At 38.9% G+C, this 18,409-nt stretch overlaps 1 long non-coding RNA gene across 1 annotated transcript in view; it reads left to right on the forward strand.

Annotated features, from left to right (window-relative positions):
- LOC127490996 (uncharacterized) overlaps nucleotides 1-18,409 on the forward strand; it is a 338,530-nt gene that overhangs the window by 169,832 nt on the left and 150,289 nt on the right. Inside the window, exons 2-3 of the long non-coding RNA XR_011379995.1 lie at nucleotides 8,527-8,613; nucleotides 13,892-13,952. This is a non-coding gene — a long non-coding RNA (uncharacterized lncRNA). The remainder of the gene's footprint in view (nucleotides 1-8,526; nucleotides 8,614-13,891; nucleotides 13,953-18,409) is intronic.

Raw genomic sequence — 18,409 nt, forward strand, 5'->3', positions numbered from 1 at the left:
TAGTGATTAATTTTTGTGTTTTGAGCTAGTACACTATGATCTTTCTAAATTTATTTTTCTAAGTGTGGAATGTTGTCCCCACAACATTTTTGGTAGAATTCTTGGTGGTTATTCAAATTAACAATTGTATTATCTGCAAGTAGTCACAATTTTCTGTCTCCGATCCAACTCTGCATGCTGCCTTTTCCCCCTTATTGCCTGGCTAGACTTTCAGTGTTATTTTAAATAGTACTGGTAAGAGTGGACATCCTTGTTTTATTCCTAGTTTGAAGAAGAAGGGTGCTGGCTTTTGCACTTGAGCCCATTATTTGTTACAGATTTTTTGTTGTTGCTGATATTTGGGCTCTATCAGCTACTGGGAGTTGTATTCTAATCCTAATTTGCAAGTGTTTTTATTATAAATGGGCTCTGAATTTTGTCAAATTTGATTAATGTGGTCATGTAGTTTTCATTTGCTAAAATTATGGACTACATTTTTAAAAAGTTTTTAAATTTTATTAGTTTGAAAGAGTGGCATAGAGGCCTCCCATCCACTGGTTCACTACCCTTTGTCAGCAATGGCTGGAGCTAGGCAACGAGAATCCAGGAGCTGGGAACTCCAGGGGAAATTGTTTTAAAGAAATTCAGATTTCAATAATCAGTCTCTAGAAAGGTGTAAATATAAATACAGAAAAATTAATTTATTTGAAAGGCAGAGTTACAGAGAGGCAGAGGCAGAAAGAGAGAGAGATCTGTCTTCCATCCTCTGGTTTACTCCCCAAATGGCCACAATGACTGGAATTATGTTGATCCAAAGCCAGGAGCTTCTTCTGGGTCTCCCACACAAATTCAGGGGCCCAAGGCCTTAGGTCATCTTCTATTGCTTTCCCAGGCCGAAGCAGAGAGCTGGATCAGAAGTGAAGCATCTGGGACTCGAACCAGCACCCACATGGGATGCTGGCATTGCAGGTGGCAGCTTTACCTGCTATGCCACAATAAGCCAGTACCAAAGGGATAAATACCATATGTTCTCCCTCACCTGTGATAATTAATAAAGCACCTAAAACAAAAGCTGTAGAAGAGACATTGACACTTTGAGAAGCAATGACTTGAACAGCCCTTGTCTTGACTGTTAAGGGACAGTTTTTATTTTTTTGTAGTGTTTGTTGAACCCTTAACAGAGTTGAACATATGTGTATAAAGTCCACTGAAAATATATCTGAGTGAAAAATAAGAGTGGGAATAAGAGAGGGAAGAGGAAGAGGGGTGGAAGTATGGGTAGGAGGGTGGGCACAGTGAAGGAAATCAATATGTTCCTGAAGTTGTAACTATGAAGTATATGAAATTTATAACTGTAAAGCTGCATAGTTCTGCATACATTCCTATGGACTTACTTCTAGGGGTACAGTTTAAAAACTTGCCAGGGGATCATTCTTAAGCTGGGTGGTAAAAATATCATCTTAAGTGTTAAAGTGATCATATGGATATAATTAAGTGTCTGGCAATAATAATAGATGGAATTATAAAGGAGCAAATGCTCCAACATGAGAAGCAGTCCACACAGCAGACTCATAGAATGAGTCACTTTAAATAGCACTCTAACCTCAGAATCAGCCTTTGAGGAATTCTGTTCTGGCTGAAAAGCCCCCAAGAGCATTTCAGGCATGGAAAGCCAAGACACTGTGGAAAAAATGTCCTACATGAAGGGTTTCTGTGGGTGAGACCCCAGTGGAGAGAAGTGGTCATCAAAGAAGGATGTACTTTGCACTGAAAGGAGGAGAGAATTTTCACTTTGCTTATGGCCTTGTCTAAATTCTGAAAGAGACAGTGGATTCAAAAGGCTTCCATAACCTAGGCAGCTCATGTCAAGAGCCTTGGGTGATCACTGACATCATAAATAAGAGTGTTAATTGTAAATTAACAACAGGAATCACTGTGTACTAACTTCCCATGCAGGACCTCTGTCCTCAAAGAGTTGTATTATAATTATGTCTTAGTTGGCCGGCGCCGTGGCTCAATAGGCTAATCCTCCACCTAGCGGCGCCAGCACACCGGGTTCTAGTCCCGGTCGGGGCACTGGATTCTGTCCCAGTTGCCCCTCTTCCAGGCCAGCTCTCTGCTAAGGCCCGGGAGTGCAGTGGAGGATGGCCCAAGTGCTTGGGCCCTGCACCCGATGGGAGACCAGGAGAAGCACCTGGCTCCTGCCTTCGGATCAGCGCAATGCGCCGGCCACAGCGCGCCAGCCACGGCAGCCATTGGAGGGTGAACCAATGGCAAAAAGGAAGACCTTTCTCTCTCTCTCTCTCTCTCTCTCACTGTCTACTCTGCCTGTCAAAAAAAATTAAAAAAAAAATAAAAAATAATAATTATGTCTTAGTGCTCACAAAAGTAGTATCATTCTTGGGTGCTTCTTTAAAGTTAATTAAGTTTCTAAAAAAAATTAAAGTGAAATTAACTTGAAGGTTCAATGACTTAGAACAACCCTTGTCTTGACTGTTGAGGAACAGTTTTTGTGTGTGTGTTTTGTGCCAATTGTTGAACTCTTCACTTGGTATAAGGTTGGTCTTCTCTGTATGAAGTTAATTGAAAATGAATCTTGGTGGAGAATGGGAGAGTAGATGGGAGGACAGGTAGGGTGGGAAGAATTATTACATTCTTAAAGTTGTACTTATTAAATTTAAATAAGTAAGCAAATTTATTTTAAAAAAGCAAAAGTACACCAGAAAATAAAAGAAAAATGTTAATATTACATATTTTGTGATATTAAAAATAATTACATGATATCAGTGCTACAAAATTATCTTAAAAGTTGAAAGATATACCTTGCTTTATATTGGAAGAAAGGATATATTTCAGACTTCCATTATGAATAAGTAAATCCAGATAAACGATACAATGCTAATCAAAGTTATGTCAATATTTCTCCTTATAAAGCTTGCCAAAACATTTTAGAAAGTGGTATGATTTGAATATTTGTCCCCTCAAAAACTTACATTGAAATTTAATTATCATTCTCCTGCTATTGGGAAGGTGGGGCATACTCAACCATAAAAAATAAGGAAATCTTGTCATTTCCAGCAAAATGGATATAATTGGAGACTGTTATGCTTAGTGAAATATGCCAGTACCAAAAAGACAAATATTTATTTTCTCTGATTTGTGGTAACCCATATATAGTGTAGAAAAATTGTATATGAGTGAAATTAACATCTTGAGATTTGATTATTGTTTACAGCCCTTGACTATACTCCTGAGCAACAATGGTCCTTCTAGTTAATACTTGTTGGATTCTTTATTTAGTAGAGGATTGAGCATAAATTGAAAGAAAAATAAAAAAAGAAATAGGAGAGAGGGAGGGTGGGAAATATTATGTTCTTAAAACTGTGTATCTATGAAATGCATGATATTTGTTCTCTTTATATAAATCTTTTTAAAAAATGGGAAATAAAAACAGATGTGATTAGGTAATAAGGACTTAACCTCCATTGGTGAATTAGCACTGCTGCCATAGGAGTGGGTAGCTATCCTAGAAGAGGACTACTGAGAACAGGTTCAGTTTGGTCCCTTTCTCTCTCTCTCGTGAGCTCGCCTGTCCTTCTGCCTTCTGTCATGGGATGGGATAGAACAAAAGCCCTCAACATACTCCAGGGCTTTCCAGCCTGCAGAACTATGGAATAAGTTAAATTTCTGTCCATTATAAACTACTCAATCTCAGGTGTCTTGGTATAGAAGCAGAAAATGGACCGAGAGAGATCCTGAGAGTCAGAGATGAAATATCATAATGGTTCACACTGGTGACCACATAATCCAGTAGGGAAGAATGGAAATGAAGTAAATATATGGTTGAAACAAGATTACTCAGGACTTGATAATTGTTCAGACTGATTGCTGGTACTGTTTTTCTACATTTTTCATAATTTTCCATTGTAAAGCACTTACATAATATTTATTCTCCATAATAAAAACTTTTAAAGTATATTTTCCAATGATTTGTACAAGTGAATTATTTAAGAAATCATTATAGAAATAAGATGAAAAATTGAATCACAATTAAGATATTATACAGCATTTATGGGATGCCATTAAACAAGTACTTAGGGGGAAACACATACATTGAAAATGCTTTTCCAATAAATAAGCTAAACATTGTTCTCAGAAATGAGTGAGTGAGCAGCAGTTTGCCACCACTACCAAATCATTTGAAGGTGAATAACCGGGTTGAGTGTTTGACTCTGCACCTAAGATACTAGTTAGGATGTCCATGTCCCAGACCACAGTGCCTGGGTTCCAAGCCTAACTCCACTTCCTACTCTTGTTTACAGCTAATGTGACCCCGGGAGACATAAGTAACGCCACCTACATGAAAGCCCTGTGTGAGTTCTCAGCTCCCAGGTTCAGTCTGGCCACATCTCAGCTGTTGCAAGGATTTAGGAAGTGAAACAGTAGATGGAAGGAGTGCTCACTCGTGTTCTCTCTCTCTCTCTCTCTCTCTCTCTCTCAAATAAATAAATAAATAAATAAATAAAGGATAATTTTTTAAAAAGAGTAGAAATGATAAAATACAAAATAAATCAACAGTTAAATGTGCTTTACTTGTAAAATACTAACTATAAAAAGCTCTAAGATCTATAAAGAACATATGCTGGAAAAGACAATAAATACCATTATGAATAGGATTCAGAAGGATATTGTAAATGAAGACAAGTATAAAGTATTTCAAGTGAAAACATCTGAAAGCATTCTAAAAAAATAGAAATTACCACAATCACTTCATTAAAAATAGAAAACTTACGTAGAACTGTCTACTATTCCCACCACCTCCACAATGTAGGGCAGATTTTATTATACTTGAGTTACACCAAAATTTTTTTTGGCAGGGGTAATTGTATGTAAAAGCTGTTTCAGAAAAATTGAAATACAGAGAAATTTTCTGAACTTATTCTGAGAAACTAGAAATAGCATATAAAACTAACAAAAAAGAGGCTAATCTATCAAAAAGAATACAAGCATGTTAAAGTATACACAATCAAAATGAACACAACAATCTGTGCTTAAAAATCATTGCAAGGGTGGGCTTTTGGCACAGTGGTTAAGATGCTATCTGGTACACCCACATCCACTATCGGAATGTCTAGATTTGAGTTCTTGCTCTGTTTCCGATTCCAGGTCCTTCTTGCTAATGTGTCCCTAGAGGCAGCCTGGTGGTGGTTCAAGTATTTGTATCCCTTCCTGCCACTCATACAGAACACCTGGACTGTGTTCTGGGCTCCGGGCATTGGACTGGCCCAGTTCTGGCCACTGCAGATATTTAGGGGGTTAACCAATGATGGAAGATTGATATCTCTCTCTCTCTCTCTCTCTCTCTCTCTCTGTCTCCCTTTCTCCCTTTCTCCCTTTCTCCCTTTCTCTTTCTCTCTCTGCCTTTCAAATAAGAAATGGATAAAAATATAGAATTCATCATAATTTGAATTTATTGCAATAATGCAATAATTATTTATATTAAAAAACTGTAATGAAGTAGCAACTCAGCAAAGGTCTAAGATGCCTGCACTTGTAGAGATAAAAAGCATTTATAGGGAAAACAAAGAATTCAAGCAAATTGACATATCTTTCCATTATTTAAGGCAATATAGTAAAAATGTTTCTCTATACCCATGAATAAAAACCCTAATTTTTTCATGTAAGTTCAGAAGCAGTTCTTAAATTTATGCCAAAGAGGGACTATTAATAGTCATGATGGTTCAGAAAAAAAATAAATTGGCTGAAATTATGTTTTCTGACTCAAGGCTCATTATAAAATAAGAATAATTAAAGTCTGAGACCAAAAAAAGCTTCCAGTAAAAAGTAATAAAAATCATAAAAATTTGACTACACTGCACATCAAAATTAAATTATATCATGTTTAGATAAGAGTGAATTTACATTGAATAAAACATCTTAAACATTTTAGTAGGAAACAATCCATACTTGTATAACAAATAGAGACTATGCTCATGCTGTATATAATGGTAAAAGGATTATTGCAAAGAATATATAAAGCATACTTACAAATGGGTGGCAAAATGCCAGTACAATTGAGGAATAGACAGAAATTCAAAGAAAAAACTGAAATATAAAAGCCAAATAACTGATAAGATACGCAACCTTACGAATAATCAGAAAAGACCAAGTAAAATAGAAATTAGAAAGGAAATTTTACTCTGTGTGTGTGTGTGTGTGTGTGTGTGTGACAGAGAGAAAGCTAATCAGTGTTAATACATGAAAATTGAATTTCCTATTCTGATAGGTCTAATGATATGCTGGTAGATCAATTTTTTTTAAGATTTTATTTATTTGAGAGGCAAAGTCAGAGAGAGAAAGACAGAAACAAAGGTCTTCCATCCACTGGTTCATCCAAAGCCAGGAGCCAGGAGCTTCTTCCACTGCTTTCCCAGGCCATAAGCAGAGAGCTAAAGCAGAAGAGGAGCAACCAGAGCATTAAACAGCACCAATAAGGGATGTTGGCATTGCAGATGGAGGTCTAGCCTACTAAGGCCACAGCACCAGCTCCCAACTGTAGATGTTTAAAAACTGGCTTTCTAGTGGCCAGCATTGTGTTGCAGCAGGTAAAGCCATCACCAGCAATAGGTGCTGGTTCAAGTCCTTGCTGCTCCACTTCTGATCCAGCTCCCTGCTAATGGGCTTGGCAAAAGAGCAGAAGATGGCCCAAGTGCTTGGGCCCCTGCACCCACGTGGGAGACCTGGAAGAAGCTCCTGTTTTGGGCTGTTGTGATGATCTAGGAGTGAACCAGCAGATGGAAAATCTGTCACTCTCAGCTTTCCCTCTCTTGCCATAACTCTGACTTTCAAACAAATCTTTTTTTTTTTTTAATGGCTCTGTAAGAGAAAAAGAACAGAGTTACAGCATTTACCTATTTCTATGGTACAGCTCCTCTCATGCAACTGATATTTCAAGGTATGAATGGAATGTGCACTACTGAACAGAGTAGAGATATGCATAATTAGAATTAAAAGCCTAAAATGTAGTGTTCAAATTAAGTATATACCATCAAGAAACTGCATAGGAACCGGAGATCTTAACATTAAAGGACTAGAAAGAAACTAAATCTAAATGCAGCTAAATTTGATCATCTAAATAAATTTGATAATTTAAATCAAAAAATAGTTGAATAAATTATATAGCACTTCCATAAAGAAATGTACAGCAGATGAAATGAATAAGCTAGATATACACAGTGATACAGATAAGTTTTGACAATGTAAATTTGATATAATCAATAAAATATGGTAACTGCATTGTTTTAAAAGTACAGTATAATATTTATGAATATATATGCATCTGCATAGTAAAATATGAAAACATGCAAGAGAAAGATACACTACTGAAGACAACATGGGGAATGGTCAGGGTTATGCATTTGAGTTATTTCCGTAATAATTTATTTCCTTTCTGCAGCAGACATGGCAAAATTCATTTTAGATTAGGATGGAAGGTCTTATTCTTGGGTTTTGTATTCTTATTTTTTGTGTTTGAAATGATATTTGGAAGGAATTCTGTCCCTGACCAGAAGATTTTATAGCCTACTGTGATGACTGTAGGGCATTGTGTAGATACAAATGTGTAGATAAAAGGTCATGTTCAGTGTAAGTGACATTAATGTGTATGAAGATCTTTAAAGGAACTGTCATGATCTGAGGAGGCCAGGGAGGACTTCACAGTGCAGGAACTCTGCCTGTAGTTGCTGAAGAGGACGTGTCCCCTATAAGAGAATGGTTTGCATCTGGGGCCAATGGGGGTAAGGTGTCACTTGGTTCACAACCTACTGCAGTGTGTGTGTTTCCATGAAATGTCTGCTTTCATCCCATACAAAAGCAAGGGACACCAAAAGGCATCACCTAAGAATACTGTAGAGAGAGCAACCCTGAACCAACACAGAGAAAATGGAGAGGCAAGATAAGACACAATTGCTCTGTTAACCGCAGAAGTCATTTCCTTTCTTCATAGGGAATACCTTCACTGAACTGATCTGACCTATGACTCAGGCAGCTGCCAGTCATTTCCAGGAAGTGCCCTTCTGAGGAAGATAGAATAAAAATGGCAGTTTCAAGTTGAAAGTCATCCAAACAGATGTAGCCATTCAGAAATGAGAAATTTCATAGAAATCTGGAATGCTAGTGTTAGTATCGCAAGATCAGTTAAGCACTCCTTTCTTGTTTTATCAATCAATCTGTCAATTTGAGAGAGAGAGCAAGAGCAAGAGAGAACACGATATAGCTCCCTCATACTCTGGCTTTGTCCCCAGATACCCACAATGACTGAGGCTGCACTGAGGCCAACGGCAGGAGAAAAAACTCAGTCCAGGTCTACCATGTGGTTGGCAGGGACCCCATTACATAAGGTATCACTGCTGCTTCCCAGTGTCTGCATCAGTAGAAAGCAATTGTCAGGGACTGAGTTGGGTATCAAACACCCAAGCACTCGGATGTGGAACACAGGCATCTGAACTGCTAAGCTAACTGCCTGTTCCTAATGCTTTGTTCTTTCAGGGGAGAAAATTGAGGCCACGGAGTGATCTTGTAACTTGCCAGACATCTTTAGGCATAGAAAGAGATCTAGACCCAAATCATTACCAGGTAGGTAACCCACACACTGCTGTGAGAAATTTTTCCATTACAAATCCTCCGAAAAATTGTTTGGGGTTCTCTTTTTTTTCTTTTACTCCAAGTTCAGTTTTTTTTTTCCTTGTGTGTCCCAGTGGACTAGAAATTGCAGAAGACAACTTGCTCTTTAATTATGATTTGCTTTTACTCTTCACTTACCTCTGAAGTTGAATTGCCCGGTACCTCTGAATGCTCCCTGACAGGTCCCTGTGATTTGTATCAGCTCACAAAATTAAAAAAATGCAGACTTGCAGCTCTAATTTGCCAGAATCCTTAAGATCTCTTTTATCATGCCCTGCTGCCTGGATGGAAAGCAGCGTTCTCCTCCGTGGCAATCTGCTCCAATCATTTTTTATTCAGGTGGCAGGCAAGGTTCAGGCAAAACATGAAAGACAGTGATTGGAGCACAGTGTCTTCAGATGGCTCAAACCACATCGCTCAGGCAATTTTCATCCTTTTTTATTTAGCCACACTTAAACAGGTTTCTTTTAGAGCTCAGAGACCAAACTGTAGCACAGGATATAAAGAAGGTGCATCAGAAAAGAGCATGGCATTTGAATCCTGAAGTTGTTCCCTACTTGATGTCTGACCTTGGGTTTCTGAGTGCACATTTCCCTAAGTACAAAATGGGGAATAAGAAAACAAACTATCATTCGATTGTTGTGAAGGAGAAATGAGTTTTGAAAATTATATATAAATGTGTTACATATTTTAGTGTTCCGTGAATATTAGAACCATATACCCATTTCTTATATGTGAAGTTTTAAAACCAGCAAACTTGTCTAGAAATCAGTTAAAACCATGGCATACTAAGTTTTTCTAGTAAATATTTACTTACCCTTGTCCTCTCCAAGAGTTACTTTAAAACTACTCAAATTCTGGTTTTATTATTTCTGAGCAGTCTTCTGTGTTCTGAAAGGCAAAGGGTAAGGACAAATTGTATAATAAGCAATGGTCTTATTTTCTACAGGTTTCTAGTAATGAAACCATTTTTTTCTTGCTGCAAAACTATACCGATACATTCTACTTTATGAGAAAAAACAATGATAAAAGTGAACAGGGGGTGACTGGAGTCATAGAGAATTTCAAAGTGACTATGGGTTTGAGATACTCTAAGCGAAAGATTCCAGCCATTTGGTGATGAAGCCCTTCCCCATGGGGCTGATGGGCCAGGACAAGTTCCAAATTCTTGCTTCTGTTAGTTGTCTTCTCCTTGCTTTGCTTGAATTGCCAATGTTGAGGCAGGCTATAAAGTGTGAGATAGCTGCACTGTGGTTGTCACCCACAGTTACCTACTCGGGTGAGCTCCAACATAGCTGCCAGTTCTGTTTTCATTCCATTGCAATATTTAGTGTGCTATCCACCAAGGGTACAACCCTCATGATGGAAGCCCAGTGGCAAATTCTCTTTGTCCTCAAGGAAGCAGAACCCAGAATAAAATGGAGTTGTTCAAACAGCTGTTGGGTAAACATTACTCTCAGTTGGCACTTAAGGGGCAACTGAAGTACAGCTTAGCCTCCATATATGCCATTTTTCCCCTCATACCCCAAATCTCAATGGGGTCTCTTAGAAACTGTTTGTAAATGCAACCTATGTGCCAGACAGAGTGATAAGGCTAATGCAGAGAGACAATACTCCTTTATAGCATAAGGGTTGTAATAAAAGGGTGCCGTCTTATCTGTGGCACTATCTATGCTCCAGATGCCTCTTGGGTTCTGGCCCCTGTCACCATTGCTACAAGCCAGGTGATCAGATGGCCCAACCACAGGTTTCAGCTCCATCCTCACCCTAATGGGATTAGCTGCTCCTATTTTCCTGCCCCCCCCCCCCACCAAAGCTGTAATAAGACCTGCTTCCCACACATGTGTCCTGGTTTTTCTCTTAGTCTCTGGCCCTCTCCCACTAGCCCATTGGGCTTCCCCACCTGACAATAAACCTTTCTCTTAACTCTGGTGTTTGTTTTGTTTTGTGGTGGCCTTACAAAGGGTACTTGAAGATATTTGCAGAAAGTGGAATTAAAGAGTATTTATTGTTATACAAAATAATTTTTGAAATCCATTCAGGTTTTTATAGTGTGCATTTTCCATACATGTTTGTCTTAAAAGTCTTCCTAAAGATACAGGTACATTCTAATGCCTAAGACATTAGACCCTGAAGATATGCTATGATATCTTTTGAGTCATAAGGACAGATTTGTCAGACCATGGGTTGTCTTGCCCATTGCAATAAAGGAGAGGGCAGGATGAAAGAATAGGTATTCATCACTGAACTATCATCCCTTGTAGACACTAGAAAGGGCATTGAGTAGTTGTAGAACATGAGACTTTCAGGTGGAAACACTGAAGTGGACCAAAGTGCAGGTTACAGAAGAGTCATGTTTGTCTATCCCAGGACCCTGCTTTAAGCTGACTACATAGCAAGCTACAAACTGGAAGCAAGTTCCAGCTACATCAAAGTCTAGCCATCAAGGTCCATCACCTGGCCTGAGAGATATACTAAGGTGGCCACAGCTTTCTACTCTACCACAGTCCCGATCTTCTACCCCCACATGGTCCCAAGATAGAGTGTTCATAGAGCCTGGACATGTTTCTTCTCAAGATAAATAGTACCTGTGTTAGAAGTGACAGCAGTGCTGCCTGATGGATGATGACTTAGGCCATTAGGGCATTCCAACAAGCTTCCTGTTTGAGGGATATTGAAAGAGTAAGCTTTGATTTCAGAGCATCTTTAAAATTGCATCAATCACTGTCCTATTCCCATGCATCATAGTCCACCAACCTCCGGTCTGTCTATTCCAGTGTTTTCACATTGGACATGAGTTTACTTGTCATTGAGCTAAGAAGATGATGCTCAGTGGTTACTAATACCTACTTATTATGCAATATTAGAATGAAAAATGTAGTGCCTGAAATGTTTTCTCCTGCTTAGGGTAACCATATAGAAAATGCAAGACATTTAAAACACACATTGTAGTTAGGTCTTGCATTTTATTCAAACGTGTATGTTAAAGCAAAACACATATAATGAGATATGTATTCCTCTTTGTTAAAAGGTAAGAAATCACAGTATTCTATAGGAATTCTGCAAATTCTAAACCTACTGGTGTTGTGCTTATGTGGAACTATCAAGTCTTAACCTTCAGAATTGCAAAAGACACATAATGATAGTTATACAAATAAATAAGATGTATATGTTCAATTTAACAATAGGCTAATTTCATATGATTTGGCCTGGTATAAAAAGAGTGTTATTAGGTTGGAGTCTCCCTGGGATTGATGAGATAGTTAATTTCATAAATGTTTATAAAGCACATAAAATGACAGGGATTGAATGAAGTGTTTTACTCAGACTTGAGGAAGATAGGGTTCCTGTCTCCATGGAATACACATTAATCCACCGTTTTATGTTGAATTTAGTTGTTTCTCACTACTTGAACCCCTGTTAATCACACTACATAATACCCAAAGCTCATAAATGTAATGCATTAGGCCAGTCAGGCTTTTCTTATCCAGTATAGGCAATAACTACTAATACTCACATATAAATTGTGCTGATATTTAACTAATTTGATCTTTCCCTGACCTTTAGATACAGATAAAATTGTTAAAGAAAAAAAGGGTAAAAATTTTTAAGAAATATATTAATTAACATTTTGTGGTTTATAGAACATCCAGAATGCCACTCGGTAATGTGGTGGTGGTGGTGAATGACCACACACTTCCTTGAGGATGTTAACTGAGAAAGTTCTTTATGAAGTAAAACCTTCTTATGTATGTAGTACATTCTTAAGTCCTAGAATAAAATTATTTATTATTCATCATAATTCTCAACTATATGGTTGAGAAAGTAAATTTTTATCATCCTCATTTAGGTGCATATAAGAATAACCTCATAGGCCGGTGCCGCGGCTCAATAGGCTAATCCTCTGCCTGTGGCGCCGGCACCCTGGGGTTCTAGTCCCAGTCGGGGTGCCGGATTCTGTCCCGGTTGCTCCTCTTCCAGGCCAGCTCTCTGCTGTGGCCTGGGAGTGCAGTGGAGGATGGCCTGAGTGCTTGAGTGCCTGCACCCACATGGGAGACCAGGGGAAGCACCTGGCTCCTGGCTTCGGATCAGCGCAGTGCACTGGCCACAGCGGCCATTGGGGGGGGGGTAAACCAATGGAAAAGGAAAACCTTTCTCTCTCTCTCTCTCACTGTCCACTCTGCCTGTCAAAAAATAAAATAAAAAAAAATAACCTCATGAGGATAGTCATAGTGTTTTTTGCCACTTTGAATATTATATGTTCCTGCTTGGTGATATCATACTTAACCAGAATTAGAATCAGAGAATGAGATCTTTGGAAAGAAAATACAAAGATCCCTCAGTTTGCAGATGAAAAACTGTGTTGGAAATAGGACTTGTGGTGAGGTATTGATGAAATTAATTCAATAGTTCTGAAATTTCCAGAATTCACAACTCTATTTCCAAAGCACATGACAAATGCACTGATGCGTCAGTGGTTGGAAAAATTCAAGACCACTGTGTGCAATTCCGGCCACTGGTGAAACAGATGTAATCTTCTTTATTGTGAAGTTCAACTGAGAATCTGAAGGCCAATTTTCTGTTCTGACTCTGCAGCTGGCTTGAAGCCCCAGAATAAATATATAAATGAACAGTGTAACAATAGAATGCTGACCTACAACTTCTGTAGCAACCAGCCTTGGAAGCCTAACTATACCTCCGTAGCAGTCATTCCATAAAGGTCAAGACTTGAGCAATGACAGGCAGCTTCCCTATTCTATGTCCTTGCTTTCAACTCAGGAACAACTGGAACAAGCCAAGTACACTCCCCAAAACAATCACAAAACATGCCTGCTTCTAGTTAGCCTGATTCCAGCATCCTTAACTAACAGTTTCTCACCAGATTATACCTGAAGCCTTTTCCAGTTTTATCAGCTGCCCCATAGGGAGGGGTAGATTCTACCATTACTTAGATGTTTTCTGCGACCCTCCTTCTCTGGTTGGTATAACTTACCAGAAGTGAGAGAAATATCAATTTTCCTTTGATATTGTCACCTTGTTGAGCCTGTGTGAACCTATAAAGCATTTGGCATATTGCCTGGTCATAAAGTGGTTACTATGTTGTTATTTTCAGAATTTTAAGTAAAAATAACATACAAAATTGAAATAGCAAAGAATTTTGAGGCTGTTCTTATTCTATCTGCATTTAGGAATCATATTTTATCTGTGTTACCATGATTTTTTTTTTCAGCCTTGCAAGCATCTATTTCCCTTCTGACCAAGGTCAAGTCAGAGTGAATGCTAACCAGTAGGTAAGCGTAGAGATATTGATTATCTTCTGGAATGCACTAAAATGTAATGAGGATCCCAAAGTACTTACAACAGAAATATGATTACAAACGGACTTCTTTTATAGCAAATGTTACAATCTTAGTCTTGAAGTCATCCCTTTCCTCTCCTATCCCTAAAGCCCCAGATACAGTGAAGCCATGGCAAGTTTAATATGATTTTCTCAACACTCAACAAACCTGTTAAGCGTGATCTTGGTCCATGAAGTGCTCTGGGTGCGTCAACTTGTCTCACTATGATTTAACTTGAGGTTAAACATGAGCAGTGGTCACCTCAAGAGTGTTCTCAGTCACTATTCACAGATGTTAAGATTAGTTTAATTAATGATACATACAGGAAATCTATTTTCTCTTTATACATATATTCATGCATGTTTTTAGATATCCAGACTTTGCTAGGCACCATATTAAATGCTGAGAATACAGTATTTATCATGAATATCCTTGCTTTCAACATTCTGTGGGCATATTTAAGGAAACAGAAGGAACCAGAGTGCAAATGTATGAATAGTCCTCATTTTTCAATTCTTCCTCTCCCCCTCAATTCCCTGTCTGAAGATTCTGGCTTGCTAGTCATCTCTACATCTTCTAGTAAAATAAAAAGTCAAAAGAAACCCAAAGAATGTAGAGAAGCTAAGCTGGTCGTCTTAAGAAATCTTTGTGTTACAGTTGAGAGAAGAAGAAAGCAAAGCTGTGTGGACACAGTGTGCGTGTTGGGTTGGAGAAGACAAAGAGCAGCAAAAAGACTACTATGGTTTTGCTTTTGTTTTTCCTGTTGTTTTAAGCATCTTCCAGGCAAGAGAAACATAGTGAGAGATAGATCTAAAGGAAATATTTTAAAAAGTTTATTTTAAGAATATATCCACTTCATAAAGGTCTCCCTGATATTTTCACAAATGAGTAAAATTGAATTACTCTCCATAGTTACCTTTTATAAGATACTACTCTACAGAGACTGACCAGGTGAATTCTTAGTTGTATTCCAGTTATATAGGAAAATTAGCCTTTATAACCCAGATATGTAAGAACAAATTCATGGAAAAATAAATCTAAGAATATAATTTATTTTGGTGCAAATTTTTTTCAAAGTATACGGAAAATGCACATTATGAATAAATTACAAATTTAAAAATTGTTTAATGCCAAATTAAACTCTTGCTTAAAAACAGTATTTATTCTAGAGGCAGAAAGGGAGAAAGAAAGAGAATCTCTATTCCCTAATGTCTGTGACGTCTGGGCCTGGACCTAAGTCAGTACCAGGATCCAAGAACACAATTCAAGTTTTCCACGTGGGTGGCAGGGATGAAACTACCTTAGCTGTCACCCACTTTCTCCTGGGATGTGCACTGGTAGGACGTTAGAACTGGGAGCAAAGCCAGTAATGGAGCCCAGGCTATCCAATGTGGGACACAAGCATCTTAAGTGGTGTATTAGCGACTAGCCAAAACCACCACCCCTGAATTCATGCTATCAATTGTATTTTGTCCATGAACTATGGGAAGTACCCCATATGAGTGCTCTGATATGGGAGGAGTAAGCAGCTATGTCATAGGGCGGAGAAGGCATCTAGTAGATTAGATCAAGGGATGATAACTCTCATGGAACTAAAAATCTGAGATCCAATGTATGAACATGAAGTACCCATATAAACCTAGACATGGCAGACTGCCAGGGAACAGTCAGCGGGGCAGCATTGTCTGTAATGGCTGGAGTAACAGGTAAGATAACATAGGGGATGACAATTTCTTTAGATAATGCTCTAAGATCTGGAATGTAACCTGTAGTTTTCTTTAAGAAGTTTTCTTTCCCCTTAAATAAATAAGATGCAACTCTTCAGTGACACTGCAATGTGACTGCCTGAATAAATGTTCTCCCACAGCACCTACCATTTATCTGTTGGGTCTAGGGTTGTATGGTTCATGAGGTAGATTCAGCTAGTGAGTAAATGCATTATCTCTTATTACTGAATATTTACTATATACCAGACTGTGTGCTTATATCATCTTCAATCCTTATAAAAACTCTAAAAATCTGTCATTTGTCCTACATTAAGGAATGAGTAAATCAAGCCTCAGGATCCTTTACTTCTGTACAAGATGACACATCAAAGTGGGGGCAGAAACTACCCACATCTTTTCACTCTACTATGCTGCTTTTAGCTGCAATAAAAGTGTTCAGTCCCTCATTTAGACATAAGGCTCAGTACGTACCCCACATCGAAGTCTTCCTCACATTCACTCAACCCTATGTGTCCTGCTCCTTTATTTGCTGATTTCTTTTGATTTTTAAAGATTCATTTATTTATTTGCAGGAGCCATAGAAAGAGAGAGGGGGAGGCAGAGCTAGAGATTGTCTGTTTCTTGTTCACTCCACAAATGGCAACCAGGTCTGAGCCAGACTGAAGTCAGGAGCCAGGAATTCCCTCATAGTCTCCTACATGGGTGGCAAGGGCCCAAGTACTTTGGCCTTCTTCCACTGCCTTCCTAGGCACATTAGTGAGAAGCTGGATTGGAAGAGGAACAGCTCGAACTTGAACCTGCACTCAGATATAAGTTGCCAGCATGGCAGGGGCAGCTTAAACTGCATGCCACAACACCAGCCCCTGTTGCTAACCTCTAACATCACTTAGTAAGAGTAAGGATATGTTGGTGATTAGGAATAACTTGCCACTCCTCAGAAATACTACTATTTTAAAATATTTATTTATTTATTTGAAGGTAAGAGACAGACACAGACACACACACACACACACACACACAGATAGAGAGATCTTCCATCTGTTTGTTCACTTCCCAGATGGTCGCCAGGGCTGTGCCAGGTCAAAGCCAAGAGTGAGGAACTTCTAGGTCTCCCACGTAACAGGGGCCCAAGTACTTGTGCCATCTTCTGCTGATCTCCCAGGCTTTTAGCGTGAAGCTGAATTGGCAGTGAAGCAACCAGGACTGGAACCGGTGCCCGTATGGGATGCTGGCACTGCAGGTGGCAGCTTTACCCTCTATGCCATAATGCTGGTCCTGGAAATACTACTTTAATCCTCCTAAGACTCAGTCCTTCATTAGGGTAACAGGAATAAGACTGGCACTTATTTTATGAGATTATAATTATGTGTTTATTTATAAAAAGAATAGACATATATAATTAGAATTATATGTTATTTAGAAAAAGATTAGACATAATGCCTGTCATGCATTTCCAATTCCCACAAATACTGTTTCAAACTGTTTTATTCAAAAATTTCTCAAATTCAATCTTCTGTTTTCTTTTATCAGAACTTTGTCTCCACTATCATATATGCAGTTTTCTCAGATGGCTCTGAAGTTTTAAATTAATGAAATTCCAACTAGTTAATAGTCTACCATGTGTATCATGCATATGTGTCTACATATCATACCATCATAATATGGCATTAAATTTTTTTTAAGATTTAATTATTTGAAAGGGAGAGTTACAGAGGGTCAGAGGCAGAGAGAGAGGTCTTTCCATCGCTGGTTCATTCCCTAGATGGCTGCAACGGCTAGAGCTGGGCCAATCCAAAGCCAGGAGTCAGGAGCTTCTTCCGGGTCTCCCACATGGGTGCAGGGACCCAAGAACTTGGGCCATCTTCCACTGCTTTCCCAGGCCACAGCAGAGAGCTGGATCAGAAGTGGAGCAGCCAGGACTCGACCCAGTGCCCATACAGAATGCTGGCACTGCAGGTGGCAGTTTTACCTGCTACACCACAGTACCAGGCCCAACATTAAAAATTTAATTTTAACTCTCTCATTTTCTGAATGAGAACTAATTATTTGTACTCTTAAGACTGCTGTAGTGGAAGCCATCCAAAAATGGACAAGCTGCAGAAAGTACTTCTGTGCTGACATTGCTTAGAGTTCATGATGCTTTACCCAGGCAGTGACTCCAATTTCAGTAGAGGTCCCATTATCTCTTCCTTTCACCTAGTTAATTATCAAAGGTGCAGAGGCGAGGAACAGAAAGAAATCATTGTGCCTTTAAGAAACGTGTCCTGGCTGCTGCCTTTCAGGCTGGTGATTTTGATCTTCAGAACACACTGTCTCAGAAGGATGCAGGAAACAGAGGCAAATGTCACGGTAAATAATATGTGAATTGTCCCTCGGCGCCCTGAGCACCAAGCTCAGACCCCAGGCATTTCCCTCTTACAATGCTCCAGAGGAACTTCTAAGACGGATGCAGCCGTATTTCAAGATGAATTGGGGAGTCTGTCTTTTCCTGCTGACTGAGTCCTTTCAGGCCATGACAAAACCAAGCAGAAGATGCCTTTGGGGACTCAGACTTGCTAGAGAAAGAAGGTATAATCAGATAACGTGACTCAGGAACACAATGGCAGGCATCTCTACACATCCACACATCCAGCTGGGTCTGCCCGGATTCTGCAAGTAGAAGTAACATAGCTAAGTTTGAGA

Source organism: Oryctolagus cuniculus, chromosome 11, assembly GCF_964237555.1.
Source record: "Oryctolagus cuniculus chromosome 11, mOryCun1.1, whole genome shotgun sequence".
NCBI lineage: Eukaryota > Metazoa > Chordata > Mammalia > Lagomorpha > Leporidae > Oryctolagus > Oryctolagus cuniculus.